Below are 20,005 nucleotides of genomic sequence, written 5' to 3' on the forward strand. Positions count from 1 at the left end.
AAGACTCATGATTCGTATGAATCACAAACTCCTTTGGCCTCAAGTAATGCTGCCATGTTTAAAACACTATAACCAAGGCATAAAATTCCTTGTCGTAGGTAGGATAATTCAGCATTGCTCCACTCAATTTCTCACTAAAGTATTCAATCGGTCGTCCTCCTTGCATCAAGACACCTCCAATTCCTACGCCTGACGCATCACATTCAATTTCAAAAGTATTAGTAAAATCAGGAAATACAAGTAAAGGAGAATTAATTAATTTTTGATTAATAATATCAAAAGACTTCTCTTGTTCCTCATCCCAATGGAATGGAACGTTCTTCTTGATCACCGCAGTCATGGGAGCCGCCAAAGTGCTAAAATCCTTCACAAATCTCCTATAGAAACTTGCAAGACCATGAAAACTTCGAACTTGACCAATAGAAGTAGGCGTTGGCCAATCTCAAATTGCACTTAACTTATCCTCATGAACTTTGACACCTTGAGAACTCACAACAAAACCAAGAAACACAAGCTCTTTTGTACAAAACACACACTTTTTCAAGTTAGCATACAAGTGTTCAGCTTTTAGTGTGATTAGCACAATTCTCAAGTGTTCAACATGTTCATTCAAACTTTTTCTATACACCAAAATATCATCAAAATATACCACAACAAGTTTTCCAATATAAGCACGCAAAACATGATTCATCAACCTCATAAAAGTACTAGGTGCATTAGTTAACCCAAATGGCATAACCAACCACTCATACAACCCATACTTAGTTTTAAAAGCAGTTTTCCATTCATTACCTTCTCTTATCCTAATTTGATGGTAACCACTTTTAAGATCAATTTTACTAAAAATGCTATAATCATGCAATTCATCTAACATATCATCTAGCATAGGAATAGGATGCCTATACTTGATGGTAATATTATTAATGGCTCTACAATCCACACACATACGCCATGAACCGTCTTTATTAGGCACTAACAAAATAGGCACAACACAAGGAGACATTGATTTACGCACAAACCCCTTATCTAAAAGTTCACTTACCTGTCGTTTTAGTTCTTTTGTTTCCTCCGGGTTACTCCTATAAGCTGGACGATTTGGCAGTGCACTTTTGGGCACAAAATCAATTTGATGTTCAATTCCCCTCAAAGGTGGCAATCCTTCAGGTAGATCCTCCGAAAATAAATCTTCAAATTCCAGCAAGAGAGAAACAACACTGCTCGGAATATTTTCGGCTATATCACATGTGTTAAGGAGAATATCCTTATAGAAAATAAACACAAGTGGAGTATGCACATGTAAAATCTCACGCAACTCACTCCTTTGGGCCATACATATTTTTTTATCGGCCTCTTTCCTTTCAATTTTTTTTCATTTTCTTTTCTTTCATTAATTTTTTCTAAGGTCATCTCACTTTTTTGTTCACTCTGTTTTTCGGCCTCATCTCTCTTTTTCTTTTTCATGTGATCCTCCAACACTTTCTTTGGAGTCATAGGTGACCGGCTAAATTGGTGTGATATAAATCTACTGGCAAGCGTACCAGGTCAAGTAATAGTAAAGTGGACAGAGAGTCCAAGTATCGATCCCACAGGGACTGCAGTCAATTCTCAAGAATTAATTATTTAGCTTAATCTAGAAAAAATCATAAAAAGCAATTTGATTTAAATAAAATAAGAATTTATAAAAAAAAACTTTTGAAGAAATAAGAATTAAAATAACTGAATATAAAAATAATTAAAACGAGACAACCAAGACACACGTAGGTACATAACAAATCATGTAACTTGTAGTCGATTCAGGACTCAGATTTAATCTTAATTCACGAGAATTCTCCTATCTTATTCAAAGGTATATTTCTAGAACAATCAAACCTACTCAAATATTGATGAACTAATCTTTCGTAATTCTAATCAAATTTGAATGCATTAAATATTTGTGAAAATTCAGTTTACACCCAAACCGCACATTGAAACCGAATTCTATTTCTAGTCGGTTTTACAATATGTTGATTATCAAAGTGATCAAACTCGAAACCTCCTCTGTCGACTCGGAATAAGTTAACATGCAAGAATACAGTTGATCAGACTATTCACAAGACAAATATAAATCTGACAATCAATAAAATAAAATCAACTCTAAAAAATCCCAAACAAACATCCAAGTTTTCTACATAAATTTTCTCGGCCCAATCACGTCGTCTTGGTTGAAAATAAACTACTCAATAATTAAAAACAATAATTCAAAAATAAAAATAAGAAGAAGAAAAGAAAAGAGAAATCTTCTCTCCCAAGCCTTGTAGCCGCCTCCTCTGTGTTGTCTGCGCTCTGGAGCTTTGAAAACCTCAAAAATATGTTATATATTGTATATATATGGTCCGGAATGCCTACCAGTTAATTTCCTCTCAAAACAAGGATTTTTCGGAACACATATGACCCCGAAACACGCATGCACGCGCGGCATAGGGCTCGCGCACGCGCAGACCTCATAAAAACAGAGATCTTGACATCCGACTCGCGCGCGCTTGAGCTTGATTCTCGTGCGCGCGCAGTACAAATTTTCTGCGCCGAGAGACGTTTTTGAAAAATTCATATCTCGAGATCTAGCCGTCGGATCGAGCTGAAATTTGTACAGAAGCTTCAAAAATCTTGAACTTTAATCTGAATGGTGGAGATCGGATTTGGATCTCTCTAAAATTAAATTTGATTTTTTGAACAAAGCTGCTCTGTAATTCACTCTTCAAAAATATATTTTCCTACAAAATCAACCCGAGGAGTGAAATACACACACATGCAGTAAAACACATAAAAACACATAAAAATAATATGAATGCACACAAAATAGACATAAACCTATCACGAAATAATGCACACAAAATACACTTATCAACACCCCCATACTTAAACATTGCTCGCGCTCGAGCAATACATGCAAAAAAAACTATGCAAACAACGACATAAGTAAAATGAATCATGAACAACATAGCCTCCGATAAGTTTCAACTTCAACAACTAAAAATCACAAAAACTTCTGATTGTTCACAATACACTGTCATTTTAATGTAAATGTGAGTGTGTGTCATGTCATTCCAGTTTCATGCAACTTCAAAAGAATCTGTCCTAAGAATGCTTAGCGACCTATGACAAATCAGTGTAAGTGTCACAATCCAGCACTCCATCATCTCAACAATCCCAAACCAAAACATGCACTTTCTTGAGATTAATTATGTACCTCCGGATTTTGCACCCGATATTTTTAATAAGCCCCAATAATTACCCGCAAACTTAGCTATAACTAAGATAGGATTTGGATTTCAATCCCCTCGTCTATAGCCTGGATGGAGCATTAATCCAATTTAACCCGCAAACTTAGCTATGAAACAAAGATTAGGATTTCAATCATTGTCCAAGCCCGGATGAAATTGTTATTTTAAATTTTCAAAATTTTTAACCCCATGAGATCCGCATACTTAGTCAAGAACAGAGATTAGAATTTCAATCTCTGCTCGTAACCCGGATGGAGTTAATTTAATTTTCAAAAAAAAAAAATTTCAAAAATTTTATAGGTACGCTCAAGATCATGCATGCAATGTCTAACAACTATCAAAAATCTGAAGACACTATCATGATCAACAAACATCTATTGTCGTGCAATGGTCAAACAAACACGAACATGTGTGCTTAAAAATATTCACGATTCAACCAACAGCTTCTCATTTCAATCAAAAGAAACATTTTCCAAAAACAAATATTTTTTTTGCAATACTATCATCATCGACCAACATTCATCATTCAACTTATTCACACAACACAAACACAAAACATAATGATATGCATGAATACGAACTATATGCAATAAATGAAATCAAATAAATGCAAAAGACAATGATGAATGAAACAAAACTAAATAACACCCCCCATACTAATCCAAAGCATTGCCCCCAATGCTATAGAACAATGAAAAAAATGCAAAACAAACACACAATGAAAACAAAAATAACACTCCACTGGTTTTTTATTCATCCTCTTCCTTCTTGACGGTATCCGCTGGGTAAGGTAGCATCAGACTAGATATATCGGCAGGCTCGGCAAACTGGAATGGGAAAGAAGTAAAAATTAAACAAAAAAACAAAAAGAAACCAAAAATAAAATAAAAAACAAGGGAAAGAACTTTGGGTTGCCTCTCAGTCAGCGCTAAATTTATAGTCTACAGCCCGACTATGAAGAAGCAACCATAAAAGAGCGACTGCCGCCCATAGTAAGAATCATACGAATCTACGTATGGGTCTTGATTGTGTACGCCCTCAAGCTTGGCGTGATATATGCATGGGAAGCTCGTCGGTCCAACAACAATTGGTCTGAAATTTTTCTTTTGGAAGGAGACTCCGAATCTAGGCTGAAGCTCATAGAGGATGGAATATGCTGGAGGTGGCGTCAATTGTAAGAAAGAATCTTCTAACAGTGTTCATGAAACGACCATTGACGAGGTAAAATATGTAGCATTGTATGTTTCTTCCTCCTCCATTGTCACTTTTAGTTCATCCTCACAAGAAGATTCCTTAAAAATTATTTCCTCATGCACTGGCTCAATTACTTCACGCTCTTGGCAGATCTCAGAAACTTGTTCTCTATGAAGCGCAATCTGTTCATCCAAAAGACTCAAAAATTTGATGCGGCTTTCGAAGAACTGGTTTATCTCTTCCTGCCTTTTCACAAAATTCTTCAACTGAGCCACATGATCATCAAAATACTCTACACACTCTTCTTGATGCTCCGGTGGTTGGTTCGCAAAATTTGTGGAGTTGAATTCTGGAGGATATTTGTGACTCCAACCTTGCAATGAAGGATCACAATGTCATTAGTAGTCGAAATCTGCCATATCATTTAACAAGTGCATAGCACTGTCTTCATCTCTTCTGAACAGGTGACTGCCAGTGGCCAAAGCTCCATAATCCACCCAACTTCTTGTAGTCTCATCCAATCCACCATAAAAAATTTGAACTAGAGTGTAGTTCGAAAAATCATGACATCTAAACCTGTTAGCCAAATCATTGAATCTCCCCCAAGCAGCATAGAAGGGCTCCGAGTATTGTTGGCCAAACCTTGTGAACACCTATCGATGATCCATCTCCAAGTACCTCACAAGTAAGAAAAATATAATTAAAAATTAAAAAAAAATAATGCAAGAAAAAAATGTCTAGTCTCTAACAAATAATCTATCGTAATATTAACAGAACAGTTCCCGGCAACGGCGCCAAAAACTTGACCTACTAAATCGGTGTGATATAAATCTACTGGCAAGCGTACCAGGTCAAGTAATAGTATTGTGGACAGAGAGTCCAAGTATCGATCCCACAGGGACTGCAGTCAATTCTAGAGAATTAATTATTTAGCTTAATCTAGACAAAATCATAAAAAGCAATTTGATTTAAATAAAATAAGAATTTATAATAAAAACTTTTGAAGAAATAAGAATTAAAATAACTGAATATAAAAATAATTAAAACGAGACAACCAAGACACACGTAGGTACCTAACAAATCATGTAACTTGTAGTCGATTCAGGACTCAGATTTAATCTTAATTCACGAGAATTCTCTTTTCTTGTTCAAAGGTCTATTTCTAGAACAATCAAACCTACTCAAATATTGATGAACTAATCTTTCGTAATTTTAATCAAATTTGAATGCATTAAATATTTGTGAAAATTCAGTTTACACCCAAACCGCACACTGAAACCGAATTCTATTTCTAGTCGGTTTTATAATATGTTGATTATCAAAGTGATCAAAATCGAAACCTCATCTGTCGACTTGGAATCAATTAACATGCAAGCAAATAGTTGATAAGACTATTCACAAGACAAATATAAATCTGACAATCAATAAAATAAAATCAACTCTAAAAAATCCCAAACAAACATCCAAGCTTTCTACATAAATTTGTTTGGCCCAATCACGCCGTCTTGGTTGAAAATAAACTACTCAATATTAAAAACAATAATTAAAAAATAAAATAAGAAGAAGAAAAGAAAAGAGAAATCTTCTCTCCCAAGCCTTGTAGCCGCCTCCTCTGTGTTGTCTGCGCTCTGGAACTTCGAAAACCTCAAAAATATGTTATATATTGTATATATATGGTTCGGAACGCCTACCAGTTAATTTCCTCTCAAAACAAGGATTTTTCGGAACACCTATGACCCCGGAACACGTGCGTACGCACGGCATAGGCCTTGCACGTGCGCAACACATAAAAACAGAGATCTAGACATCCGACTCGCGCGCGCGCAGTACAAATTTTTTGCGCCGAGCGACGATTTTGAAAAATTCGTATCTCGAGATCTAGCCATCGGATCGAGCTGAAATTTGGACAGCAGCTTCAAAAATCTTGAACTTTAATCTAAACGATGGAGATCAGATTTAGATCTCTATAAAATTAAATTTGATTTTTTGAACAAAGCTGCTCTGTAATTCACTCTTCAAAAATATATTTTCCTACAAAATCAACTCGAGGAGTGAAATACACACACATGCACTAAAACACATAAAAATAATATGAATGCACACAAAATAGACATAAACCTATCACGAAATAATGCACAAAAAATACACTTATCAATAGGCAACAATACAATAGGTTATTTTGTCATTACAAAAAAATATCTATTTTTAAACCCATTGTGTTGGTACTCTCCTATCAAACTGCCACGGTCTCCACAATAAAATATGGCACGCTTGTGTAGGAACCACATCACACAAAACCTCCACTAGTAGAATTTTGACTTTTTACTTCGCTACCTATTACTTCGCCAATCCTTATTGATGAAGTAATATGTAACAATAAACTTCGGTAATAAAATTGGCAAGTAAAATCTTCTTTTTTACTTCAGAACTAAAAAAACACGGGCTTCACCGATAAGTTTTAGTAACATTTTACTTCGATATATCAATTTTGATGAAATAAAAAGTTAAAAAATAAAATTTATAATTATAATTGCTGAAGTAAAAAAGAATAACACGGTACCTTATATTTTAATTTCCTTCACTTTTCTTTCTAACATTCATCCAAGGCAAAAAAAAAAAATGCGATCCCCTTTCTTCTTCAGCCCATGCTCTGCCGATTTGAATCTCCAGCCTTCCACCTCCGCCTCTTTGATGGAAATGTTCAATTGGCTAAATATTTGGTAAGATCTCATCGCAAGCTATCTCTCGATGCCCATTCCATAAGAAAAATTCTCGATTTTTTCATTTCGGTTGTCGGAATTAGTTGCGTTTTTTCGGCCGTTTCCTGATCAATTTTGGTTTTTTATGGTTGTAGGTTTCTTGGATTTGTGTTTTCGAGAGATTATGCCACTTCCTCAGCTTTTACGACATATTTCTGCCACGGCCGCCGCAAGTCCACTGTTCACCGTTGTAGGCTTTCGGACTAGATCTTGCTAAAAGAGTTTGATGAAAGCGAATAATAAATATACACTACATAATGTCGTGTGTAGCTGGCGGCAGATCTATTGCTTGTACGGTTAGAAGGCCACGGCGGTGGTGTTGGGTTGTTGGGGCATTGCGATGTGGCGGTGGGGTGGGTCTTTGACCTTGTTCGGCGATGTGCAGGCGGAGCAGGGACAGTGGGGTGGTTTTGGGGCTTGGTTTATCTTTAGTTTATTAGTGTTATAGTGTTATTATTTTGTATACAAGTAAAAAAAATTCAAAATCACGATTTTGGTTCTGTGATATAATGTTATTATTAGTGCTAAAGCTGTGGTGGTAACAAGATTGATACAAGTTTAAAATCACACTACAGGTTGTATTACAAGTACTTGAATTTTTGGAATACTCCAAGTCTTTATTTTCTTGATATGGATACTGGGAGTGACTTAACATGGATACAATGTGATGCCCCGTGCACTAGCTGCGCCAAGGTAATTTCTATGGCTTCACCTATTTTATGCAGTCTTCATCTAGATATTTAACAACGTGTATTATTATATCACTGTATGCAGGCGCTTCTAACACTACTGTCACTTACATATTTACAACCATAACAAGAAAAGAGAGCCAAAATACCATAAAATAGATCTATTTTATGGTATTTTGGCTCTATTTTCTTGATCTATTTTATGGAGATAGCATTAAAGATGACAGATGTTTCATTGAATGAACAACAATAACGAAGATTTGACCCTCTGCATTAGAAAATTAATGCTTGAGTAATTAACATATATAAACATCTCCAGTTGTTTTGTTGTGGAAATGGGGTCCCTTGAACCTTGTTTTATATGTCCTTTACTGATATGTACATTTTTTAAACATAGCATTTTTATATATAAGACAGATGTTTCATCACATGAACATCAACAATAAAGCTTTGTCCAGTCTTCATTAGAAAATGTTGGAACAATTATCATATATTTGTATTGTTGGAGGCCATTGGTAAATATCAATGGCTGTTGTGTTATTGAAAAGGTTTCTCGTGGACCTTGTTTCCTCTACTTAATCATATGGTACGGTAATCACAAAGCTCTGCCAATATATGTTATCCAGGGAGCACACCCTCTTTATAAGCTGACGAAAGCTAACATTATACCGCATAGGGATTCTTACTATGTTGAAGTTCAAGGAAATCAAAGAACGAAAAACTGTAACACTTGCCACCAATGTGATTATGAGATAGAATATTCAGATCATAGCTCCTCCTTGGGAGTTCTTGCTAGGGACAAACTTAATCTAAACATGCCAAATGGATCCTTGGCCAGTTCAAAAGTAAATTGGGTAACGATTTTTTTAGTAGCCCAAGTAGAACTTTTTGCTATGCTCACTTAATGATATCAGTGTTTCTTTTCTTTCGGTTTATTACGTCAGCTGTTCATATGACCAGCAAGGATTGCTTTTAAACACACTTGGGAAGACAGATGGAACTGGCTTGGGGTGGTTTAAGCTTTTGCCGGACCTTTTGTTTTAACAGACAAAATTGGTTAATTATGTATGAAGTTCTTAGCAGCGCCTGTCATTCCTTGTTTGTATAACAATATGATTAAGTCTGATACAATTCTCATATCTGAGGTTTTAATACCCATTACTTTAACTCTTCACCGTAACTTTTTTTCTTTAAAAATAGAAAACTCGAAATTCGGAAGACAACAAGAATTGTTTAATTTTCATACTTGTCAATCTTATATGTCCACTATGGCCTAAATTAAAAGATTTAGTGAATAACTACTGATTTGCTGTTTCTAGTTTGAAGCAGTACTTTATATTGACCGTTATGAACTCAAGTATGCAGTTTTTTTACACCGTAATACGATTTTACATCATCAATGACTGATAAGCACCAAACAAAGTGTTATTGGATAAATGAATTGCTGAGTCAGGTTGCTTTAGGTACATGATGTCATTTGAATAGTTTTCTTTGGTTCTATTACTTCACCATTTTATCCGTGTTCTTCTAATTGAAAAAGAAAAGGATGCTGCAATTAGAGGTAGACATCTATGATAATCAAACTTTGAAAATTTGTAGGAACCGTACTTTGTGATCCTGAGCAAATGGAAGGTAAGACAAAGTATTGTGGCATTGCTGGGTAGTTGAAACATCCATGATAAGCTTGAAAATGGAGTGGATATTGCATTAGCTGCAACTCAGCGTCTCTTGATGCAAATCCCACTTGATGAGGGGCTAAAGCATAATAGTATGACCCACACAGTTTATATTAAAACTTTCATTTGAAACTTCTAGAAGTCGTACTGATACAGTATCAAAATGAAATTATAAATTTGATGGAAATACGTGCACAAAGTGGTTAATAGCAACTATTTCAATTCAGCATAAGGTTTCAACCTGTTATGACTCTTATTTAGTTCTCTATCTCTTTTCTTTCTAACTATTGCATTCTTCTCCTAAAATGGAATGGCTGAAATTGATTCACATACGCATTGATTCCACATGTGGAAAGAGTTGTTGCTTATAGTCATCATTTCAAGTAACTTCAAGATCTTTCTCATGGCCATGATGGTATGTTTCATTATTATATTTGATCTCATACCGATATATTTATTTTTTAAAAAAAAAGAACTTGGTGAGACCTCTTCCCATTTGGATATTGTGAAATACCTTTTTTTCGCTCGGTAGACCACGTTAGATATGACTAATTAATTTTGTGTGTTACACATTTTACCTAATGAGTGTGGGTATCATCTATAATCTAACTTTTCATCTTGTAGGTATGGAAGTTCCCATCCTCTGTGATTTTCATCATTGGCATGTTTGTCATATCATCAAATTATGTGGCCTTAAAAGGTATAAAAATTGGTTTTGGTTGAAACGGTGATGTTGAAAACAAATTATTCGTTCTTTATTCTTTTTTGTTTTTGGTTGCACACATCCTCTAATGTGGCTGATTAGTTGAGGGCAAGTGAGAGATATTTATTATCTCATGCAATATCAATATTGCCTAAAGGTGCAGATGTTATTTTTTTGTTTTTTACTAATGATGAAGACAATGATTTTTTAGTGTTGAACATGGGATCTTCCCAGATAATTTTAGAATAAAATTTCTTTGTAGAGATATACACGAAGAATAATCTTGATGATAGTTCTATCCTTTTCAGGCCCATCATCTGACCCTTCCTCCCTCTCTCGCTATCGTCCTTCCTACTAAGAATGTCTATTTACTCAGACAAGTAATTCGACCCAGGATTTTTCTTATCCTTTGGTGTTTTTAATCCTTGAGTGGGAATAGAATCACTGTATTTTTATCAAAGAAGATCATGGTGATTTAATCATTTGTTATGGGTGACTCCTTCCTGTCTATATTACGTAGCTATTGATAATGCTGATACCTAATGCTTTCCGATTTTTCAGGTATTTATCCCAGTTGTTTGCATGCAGAAAAGAATAAAATCAATCCTTTTATGGCTTGGATGTGTTACCAAATAGCTACAGGTTACTAAATCAAGGTGAGATATATATATAGTTTTTACGTGTATCTTTTCTTCATAATTAAATAATATCTAGATGTCTTTTTTTTTCTTTCCTGCGTGTTGGCCAAAAATTGATAGAATCATTGCCACCTTAGAGATTTGTATATGATTTGAGTTTGTTTTCTCATTTATAAGTACGAAACTAGCTTTTGAAAAAAAATATATCTTTTTGCAAGAAGTGTGTTGGGGATTGTAAATATCACCCTGAGTCTAACTCCAGTGATGAGAATCATATACATGATAAATTCCTTTTTTTCATCATTTTAAAAGATTATTGTATTTCTTGACTTGTATCTTTAGTTTTTATGGGTTTTGATGCAATGACAATCAAAGAAATTGTCCAAGGCCCACTACCTATATATAAAGCACGTATCATCTTATGTATCAAGTCTACAATATCGTAGATTTTTGTATATTCAAGTGACTTCACCAAGAAAACAATACATGTTTACTTGTTTTCTGAAGATGATGACATTCCTATTGACATTGAGCTATCTTTTTTTTACATTTTAGTTTGTAGGATCCATCAAGAATCAATATTACAGCCAAGAACCAATATCAATTTTATGAAGTTAGAAGTGAATGAAGTGAATTCATCGACTCCTATGTAGGTGCCTAAATGTGTCATGCACGTTGGGATAATACTTTGTTTTGTCTAAATAGATAAACTTTTAGTTTTGTGAAAATATTTGTGGATACATGCATATTTTTGGGTTATTTTTGTGGATATACTAGTGGATTTATGTATGTTTGTTGTTTTGAGATGGATAATTTATGAACTTTATTAGTATATTTTAAGTTTCACAAAATATATTTATATTGTGTAATTATTGTCTCTAAATTTTAATGTAGTGAACATATACTACTTCACTAAAATTAAATGGTGAAGTTAAATAAATATTTTACTTCACTATATTTCTTCTATTACTTCGGAAATTTCATTAATTAACGAAGTAAAATATATGCTTGTACTTCGTCAATTAATGAAATTGCCGAAGTACAAGACATTTTTACTTCGTCGATTAGTGAAATTGCCAAAGTAAAAGACTTTTACTTCATCAATTAATGTCATTGCTGAAGTTTAAGCATATCTTTTACTTCGGCAATTAATGAAATTGCCGAAGTAAAATATATGTTTTTACTTCGGCATCGGGCTTAATCCTAAACCGGTTTTGGCTCCATGAACCGATCAAAGACTTCGGTAATTTCAGGGCTACGACTTCGGTTATAAAGCGAAGTAAAACATTACTTATTACTTCACGTGACACTACTTCAGTAATTATCTATCTACGACTTCGGTTAATAACCGAAGTCTTTTGTGACTTTTCTACTAGTGCTCATCAACATACTTGCCAATAGAAAATGGCACCACAACTCTCCTATTAACTCTCACCTATGTGCAATCATTAAACCATTGCAACCTATATGGATTAGGATGCTTTACAATAGTCAACCCCAATTTTTCCACAAGTTCGCAACTCGCAACATTCATAAAAATTCCTCCATCAATAATAAGACTGCACACCTTCCCATTCACAAAACAACGAGTATGAAAAAGATTTTTCCTCTAGCTCTCTTCCTCCTCCTTATGTCGTGTATTTAAAATTCTCCTAGTCACTAATAATTCATCAACAACAGCCCCAAACCCATCCTCATCATCAGGATCTATTAACGCAGGCATATCATCATAATTTTCCCTCTCACTTTTAGACTCCACATCACCACAAGCATTAATAATCATCAACTTCTTATTAGGACATTGGCTATAAATATGGCCAATACCTTGACATCTAAAACATTTAATATCTCTAGATCGAGTATTAAAAGTTTTAGATGTACCTTTTACCACTTGCTTTGGTGCCTCCATTTTGGTGTCAGGTTTTGGTTTATACACCGGCTTGTTATCCTCCAGTTTTGCAACGTTTGAACGCCATGACGTCGACGATCCTCCACTGGAAGGTAATCGACCAGCTCCTCATTTCTTGAGCTACTGTTCCACCTTCATGGCCGTCTGCACCATCTCATCCAAATCAATATAGTGATTAGGCTCCACTTGATCTTGGATTTCTCTATTAAAACCACACAAGAATTGAGCCATTGTAGCTTCATTATCTTTCTCAATGTTGGTCCGGATCATCGTGGTCTCCAAATCCTTGTAGTAATCATCAACGCCCCTTGGACCTTGCCTCAAAGTCTGTAGACACCTGTACATTTCAAGATAATAATGGTTAGGTAAAAAATTCTTCTTCATGACACGCTTTATCTCTTCCCACGTCTCGACAGGCGGCTCTCCACACCTCCTTCTAGTGGTCACTAATTGATCACACCAGATTAATGCATAATCTACATACTCAACCACTGCCAACCTCACTTTTTGTAGTGACCCAGCCCGGATCCACTACCTAATCAGAGTTATAGTAAAAGCGCACGCATTAAAAGTTTAAAGCATAAAGAGCGAATAATTAAAATACAACAAATCCAATTGGCAGAATACAACCGACGCTATCACAAGTGTATAAATACTGTTATACAACCAAATCGAAGGTTCAGGATAAATAAATCCCTACCCTCTACAAACTCGCACTCTCCAAGCTCAATCTTGCTGAGAGCCGCCTGGACCGTCCAGCCTCAAACCTGCCCCGCCACAAGGTACACAACGAATACCCAAACACAGGGGCGTGAGCTAGAACGCTCAATACGAAGCAATGATATAAATACAAATATGCGCACACAGATGATTTAAAACTCAAGTGAAAACACTTGCTCATGGCGCCGAAAATATACAGTACCGGCTAGAGAGCTACTCCGCAGGGTACTCGTATATTCCATATCAGGGCTGAGCCAACCCCATCCTTACCCGAATCCAAAACAGGATACAAGCCTCATATGGAAACTGTCATACCTGACTCGAGTCCAAAATGAGATCATCGTTCCCTATGGAGACTGTCAATGACTCATATCTCTCCGGATGCAGTCACACGTAAAATCATGTATGTGCTAAGGCGGTAAAACATGCTAAAATATGATAAAACATATAGCACATACTCATGCAACATATAAGCAAATATATCATGCCGGCTATCTCGGTCAGTACTTACGTACCTCTAACACTGCTGGTCAAACCTAGCTCCACTGACCTAGACTTCAAGCCAACTAGTCCAGTCTACTGTTACTACAATGCAAATATCCATGCATCAACAATAAATCTCTAAAAGCCTTAATTAAGCTATTGCATAATCCCCAATATTTTTAGGATGCCAATGCTATACCTGCGTCCGTCGTTAGCCCTTTGCTGACGATAGCCTCAAAACTAGGCCAAAGCTCCGCGATGACGTCTAGATCACTAAGCCACTTCCGGATTCCCCATAGGACGCCTAGATCTCCCTAGATCTGAGTTAGAAGGCTTAGGAATCGAGAGAGAAGCGAGGGAATTGGTGTGAGAAATGAGCATATCGAACCCTATATTTATAGGCGATGTTCGGAACCTCCGAACCCTGTTCGGAACGTCCGATCACGATCGGAACTTCCGATCGCCCCTTCGGAGCTTCCGATCGCCCGATATTACGTCAGCCATGACGTAACCTTTCTGACGTAACCGACGACGTGTACACTGAGTCCGATCGGAGCTTCCGATCTCGCCGACGGAGCTTCCGATCTCGATCGGAGCTTCCGATCCTGACTTCGGAGCTTCCGATCCACTTCGGATCCTCCGAACTCCTCTTCGGGCCGTCCGATCTATCTTGGACTATTTAGGCATAATTTAGTAATCAATTACCTTAATTACATTGATTAATTGTGGGTTACTACATTCTCCCCCACTTAAGAAATTTCGTCCTCGAAATTATAGTCAGAGGAAAAATACAGAATTCCACACAAATGTTCTTTATTACAACTGAACAAGTACAAACTTGATACAAGAAAGTACAAAATCTCAAAATAACTCGGGGTGCTCGGCTAACATCCGGCTCTCCAACTCCCAAGTAGCTTCCTCTGTACCTCTGTGCTGCCACTGTACCATTACTAATGGTATGCGCTTGATACGAAGCACCTTGTCCTTCCGGTCAAGAATCCTGAGAGGTTTCTCCATATATGAGAAATCCTGATCCAGTTGCACCTCAGTCGGATGCAAGATGTGCGACTGGTCTGCCACGTACTGTCTCAATAAAGACACGTGAAACACATCATGAATCTTTGAAAGATTCGGTGACAATGCTAGATGATAAGCAACATCCCCAACCTTTTTGAGAATCTTGCAAGGACCAATAAATCTCGGTGACAACTTACCCTTGCGACCAAACCTCATCACCTTCCGAAAAGGTGACACACGCAAGAAAACATACTCTCCTACCTCAAAATGAAGTGGCCTGCGGTGAGTGTTCACGTAGCTAGCCTGTCGATCCTGGGCTGCCTTAATCCTACGTCGGATCAATTCTACTGCATCAATCATTTGTTGAATCATCTGAGGACCCTCAACCTGACGCTCGCTAACCTCGTCCCAAAACAAAGGTGTACGACAACTGCGTCCATAAATAGCCTCAAATGGTGCCATGCCAATGCTGCGATGGAAACTATTGTTGTAGGCGAACTCCAATAAGGGTAAATGATCATGCCACACTGGACCAAAATCCATTACTGCCGCGCGAAGCATATCCTCTAGAGTGCGAATAGTACACTCCGACTGTCCGTCCGTCTCTAGATGATAAGCCGTACTCAAGCTCAAAGTAGTACCAAGGGCTCGCTGGAAACTACCCCAAAATCTCGAGGTGAATCTCGGATCTCTATCGCTGACAATGCTCAACGGAATCCCATGCAATCAAACAATATCCCGTACATACAATTGCGCCATTCTATCAAAAGTGTAATTGCGGTTATAGGGAAGAAAAGCATCGATCCACGACAACCCAAATAGCATCACAATTCTTGGAAGACATAGGCAAGTGGGTGAAAAAGTCCATCGTCACATGCTCCCACTTTCATTCAGGAATCTCTAAGCTGTGAAGTAACCCTCTGGGTCGTCTAAACTCTGCCTTGACTTGTTGACACACAAGGCATCGGGATACAAATTGATAAACGTTGTGCTTCATCCCTTTCCACCAAAATCGAGTGCGAAGATCCTTATACATCTTCATGCTGCTTGGATGTACAGAAAATTGACTACGGTGAGCTTGCGATAAGATCTCATCCCTCAAAGTAGAATCCTCGGGTACCACAACTCGACCAGAAAGACACAACAGACCGTCTCCTTGCAGATGAAAACCAGAAGTATTATCACCCTCAGCCAGGCGGGCCAACTTCTGAGTCTTCAGATCAGAATTCTGAGCTTCCCGGATTCGTCTGTATAGCGCTGGCTCTGCAAGCACAGAAGAAACACGAATTCCTTGCTGTTCTTTCTTATGACGGAATGTGAATCCTAAAGAACAACACTCCTCCACTGCCTTCGAAACTGAACTGGTATGAAGGGAACTCACATAAATCTTGCGACTAAGCGCATCAGCAACGGGGTTAGAAGAACCTGGATGGTACTTGATCTCACAATCGTAATCCTTCAACAGATCCATCCAACGATGCTGCCGCATGTTCAACTTAGCCTGAGTGAACAAATATTTCAAACTCTTATGATCGGTGAAGATCTCAAATCGTTCTCCGTACAAATAGTGACGTCATATCTTAAGAGCAAATACAATGGCTGCAAGCTCTAAATCATGTACAGGATAGTTCTCCTCGTGAGTCTTCAGTTGTCTGGAGGCATAAGCGATCACGTGGCCATTCTGAGTCAACACACACCCCAAACCCTAGAGAGAAGCATCAGTGAAGACTACAAAACCACCTGATCCAGACGGTAAAGCAAGAACTGGAGCTGTCATCAAACGACGTCTCAATTCACAAAAACTGTCTTCACAAGCATCAAACCAAACAAATGAAACGTCTTTCTTTGTCAACTGAGTCAATGGCTTAGCTATTTGAGAGAAATTCTCCACAAAACGACCATAGTATCCTGCTAAACCAAGGAAACTACGAATCTCAGAAGCTGTAGTCGGACGTGACCAATTCAAAATAGCCTCTGTCATGCTAGGATCAACAGATACGCCCTCCTGAGAAATGACATGACCAAGGAACACTACTCGGTCAATCCAGAAGTCACACTTACTTAGCTTCGCGTACAACTGTCTCTCCCTCAAGACCTGTAGTACAGTATAGAGATGGTAGGCATGCTCATCCATGCTGCGAGAGTACACCAAAATGTCATCGATGAACACCACCACGAACTTATCCAAAAAGTCGCGGAAAACTCTGTTCATCAGATCCATAAAAACAGCTGGAGCATTCGTCAAACCAAACGGCATCACTAGAAACTCATAGTGTCCATACCGTGTACGAAATGCTGTCTTAGGAACATCCTCCTGTCGAACTCGCAACTGATGATACCCAGACCGAAGATCAATCTTTGAATAGACAGATGTACCCTGCAACTGATCAAAGAGATCATCTATCCGTGGAAAACGATACTTATTCTTCACTGTCGCTTGATTCAACTGACGGTAGTCGATACACAACTGCATTGAACCATCATTCTTCTTGATAAACAGTACTGGGGCTCCCCATGGCAAAACACTAGGTCGAATATAACCCTTATTAAGAAGATCTTGCAATTGCTTCTGCAGCTCTTTCATTTCTGACGGTGCCAAGCGGTAAGGAGTCCTGGAAATCGGTGTAGTCCCTGGTGTTGGAGAACGCGGCGATCAGATCAATCAGGATTGATACCCGGTGCAGCGGAAGTTTAAAATTTTATATGGAACGATTCCATAATGGGTATCAAAACCTTTTACGATTAAATTTTGTGTGTGTAAAAATTAAATAACAATTATAAATTTTTACCTCCAATCTCGAAGCGAGATTATGGACACCAACAGATTGCTCTGCTCTTGTTGTATATCCCTGGAACTGATGGACGAACTGTTCTTCAATCAGGTCCACGAACGGATAATTAGTCCCTCTGATAGATTTCACTAGAAAATCTATCAGATTAACGAATTTGATCCGTTAAACCAGACTGTAATTCAAAATTCACAGGCTGGATTTTCCCGAGTAGAGAGGGAAGGGGGGCGGCCACTTTAGAGAAAAATAACTAGGTTTTCAAAAATTGTGACCTGTTGTATTTAATTTCTGTACTGCAATAACTTATTTATAATGTAGGCCGCTAACAGCTTAGGGCCCATTAGTCATAAGTTCAAGCCCGACAAGCAAAGCCCGCATGTTCAGAAATTAATATAAAATTCATCATGACTCCGATTGATAAACCAATTTCACCAATGTGCACAGAAACCATTTCTGCACCTTTTAATGTCAAGATAAATTTTTCTGAATCCGAATTCAGTGATTTCCAAAAATGCCCCTCCCTATGTCATTTTAGGAAATCTTACTCCTCTACTCTTAAATAAGAAGTCCAACTTCTTTGTTCATTAAATTTAACTCTTTAAATTTAACTATCTCAACGGGGATTAAAAATCCATTACTCTGTGTGACCCTCAATGGTTCAGGGATACAGCTAGCCGTGGGCTCACAACTCCTTGTGACTCGGAACAACAATTTCCGACTTGCCCATCGAATCATGGTAAGAGCGCCTAGCAACATCGCCCCATGATTCCCTAGATATCACTGATAGTGCCTGCAAGAACCAATAGATTTTGGTTAGCGTACAGTACGGTCCCTTCATCCATATATCCCGATCGAATCAACAACCATTGGTATATCGAGAGTCGTTCGAGATTCGATAACTATGCAATACATCTTGAAGATCAAATAGTGACATCGCATGTGTTACTAAGAAACCATTTCTTAAAACACATCATGTACTCTGGCCAGTGATTCGTCACACTAATATCTCCTCAGATCGCATAGGATTTCCACACTCGCAAGTATGTGGTGAATCCTTGACAACAAAGCATCGACTCCTATATGTGTTGTAACTGTACCAAATCCCGACACCTGATGACCCCAATAGAGTCGGTAAACGAGTTAAAGCACAGTACTAGCATATAGAGTCTCAATGATGTTTCAAGTAGTAAGGACTAATGGTGTACAACCAAAACCGCGGACTTTATCCACTCGATAAGTGATAACCACTTGGAATGTCCGGATAGGGTAGTTCGATCATTCATCGTATGAATATCCATTTGCATGCTTCGAACATCTCTATGTTCCTTACCAATGAAACGTGGTACTCTGCATCGCAAATTCTAGTCTCTAACTCGAGCGATCCTTATCCTTATTATTGGACGGCTCAATCGACTAGGAACAGTTTAGAATATACAGTGACTATAAGATGTGTTTCATGATAGACATCCCCATGTTCTACCACATCTTACATACACTATAGTATATTCAAGGTCTTTATCAAAACAACAATAGTATATCACAATATAACAATATGAAGAAAGATAAAGTCATTGCCATTAATAAAAGTGTAAATTATATTAAACAAAAGATTGTTTATACAAAGATTCATCAAAGCCCTTAGCCACAAGTTGGCTCACCGGGCACCTACTCTTTCAATCTCCCACTTGCCCTAAAGCCAACTAGTCATACTACGTAGACCCATTGCTTCGCGATGTTTGTGAAATAATGGTCCTGGCAAGGGCTTAGTAAGTGGATCAGCGATATTTTCTGCAGAGGCCACTCTTTCGACAGTGATGTCTCCTCTTTCCACAATCTCCCGGATGATGTGGTATTTCCTCAGTACGTGTTTGGATCTTTGATGAGACCTTGGTTCCTTTGCCTGAGCAACGGCACCCGTGTTGTCACAGTACACCGGGACTGGACCAACAACTTCAGGAATGACGCCCAACTCTTGGACGAAATTCCTCATCCAAACGGCCTCTTTAGCAGCAGTTGATGCTGCAATGTATTCTGCCTCAGTGGTGGAATCCGTTGTGGTGTCCTGCTTGGAACTCTTCCAAGAGACAGCACCGCCATTGAGCATGAACACAAATCCAGAGGTTGACTTCGAGTCATCCACGTCACTTTGGAAGCTAGAGTCGGTATAG

The sequence above is a fragment of the Henckelia pumila genome, chromosome 4 (genome assembly GCF_033568475.1).
Source record: "Henckelia pumila isolate YLH828 chromosome 4, ASM3356847v2, whole genome shotgun sequence".
Lineage (NCBI taxonomy): Eukaryota > Viridiplantae > Streptophyta > Magnoliopsida > Lamiales > Gesneriaceae > Henckelia > Henckelia pumila.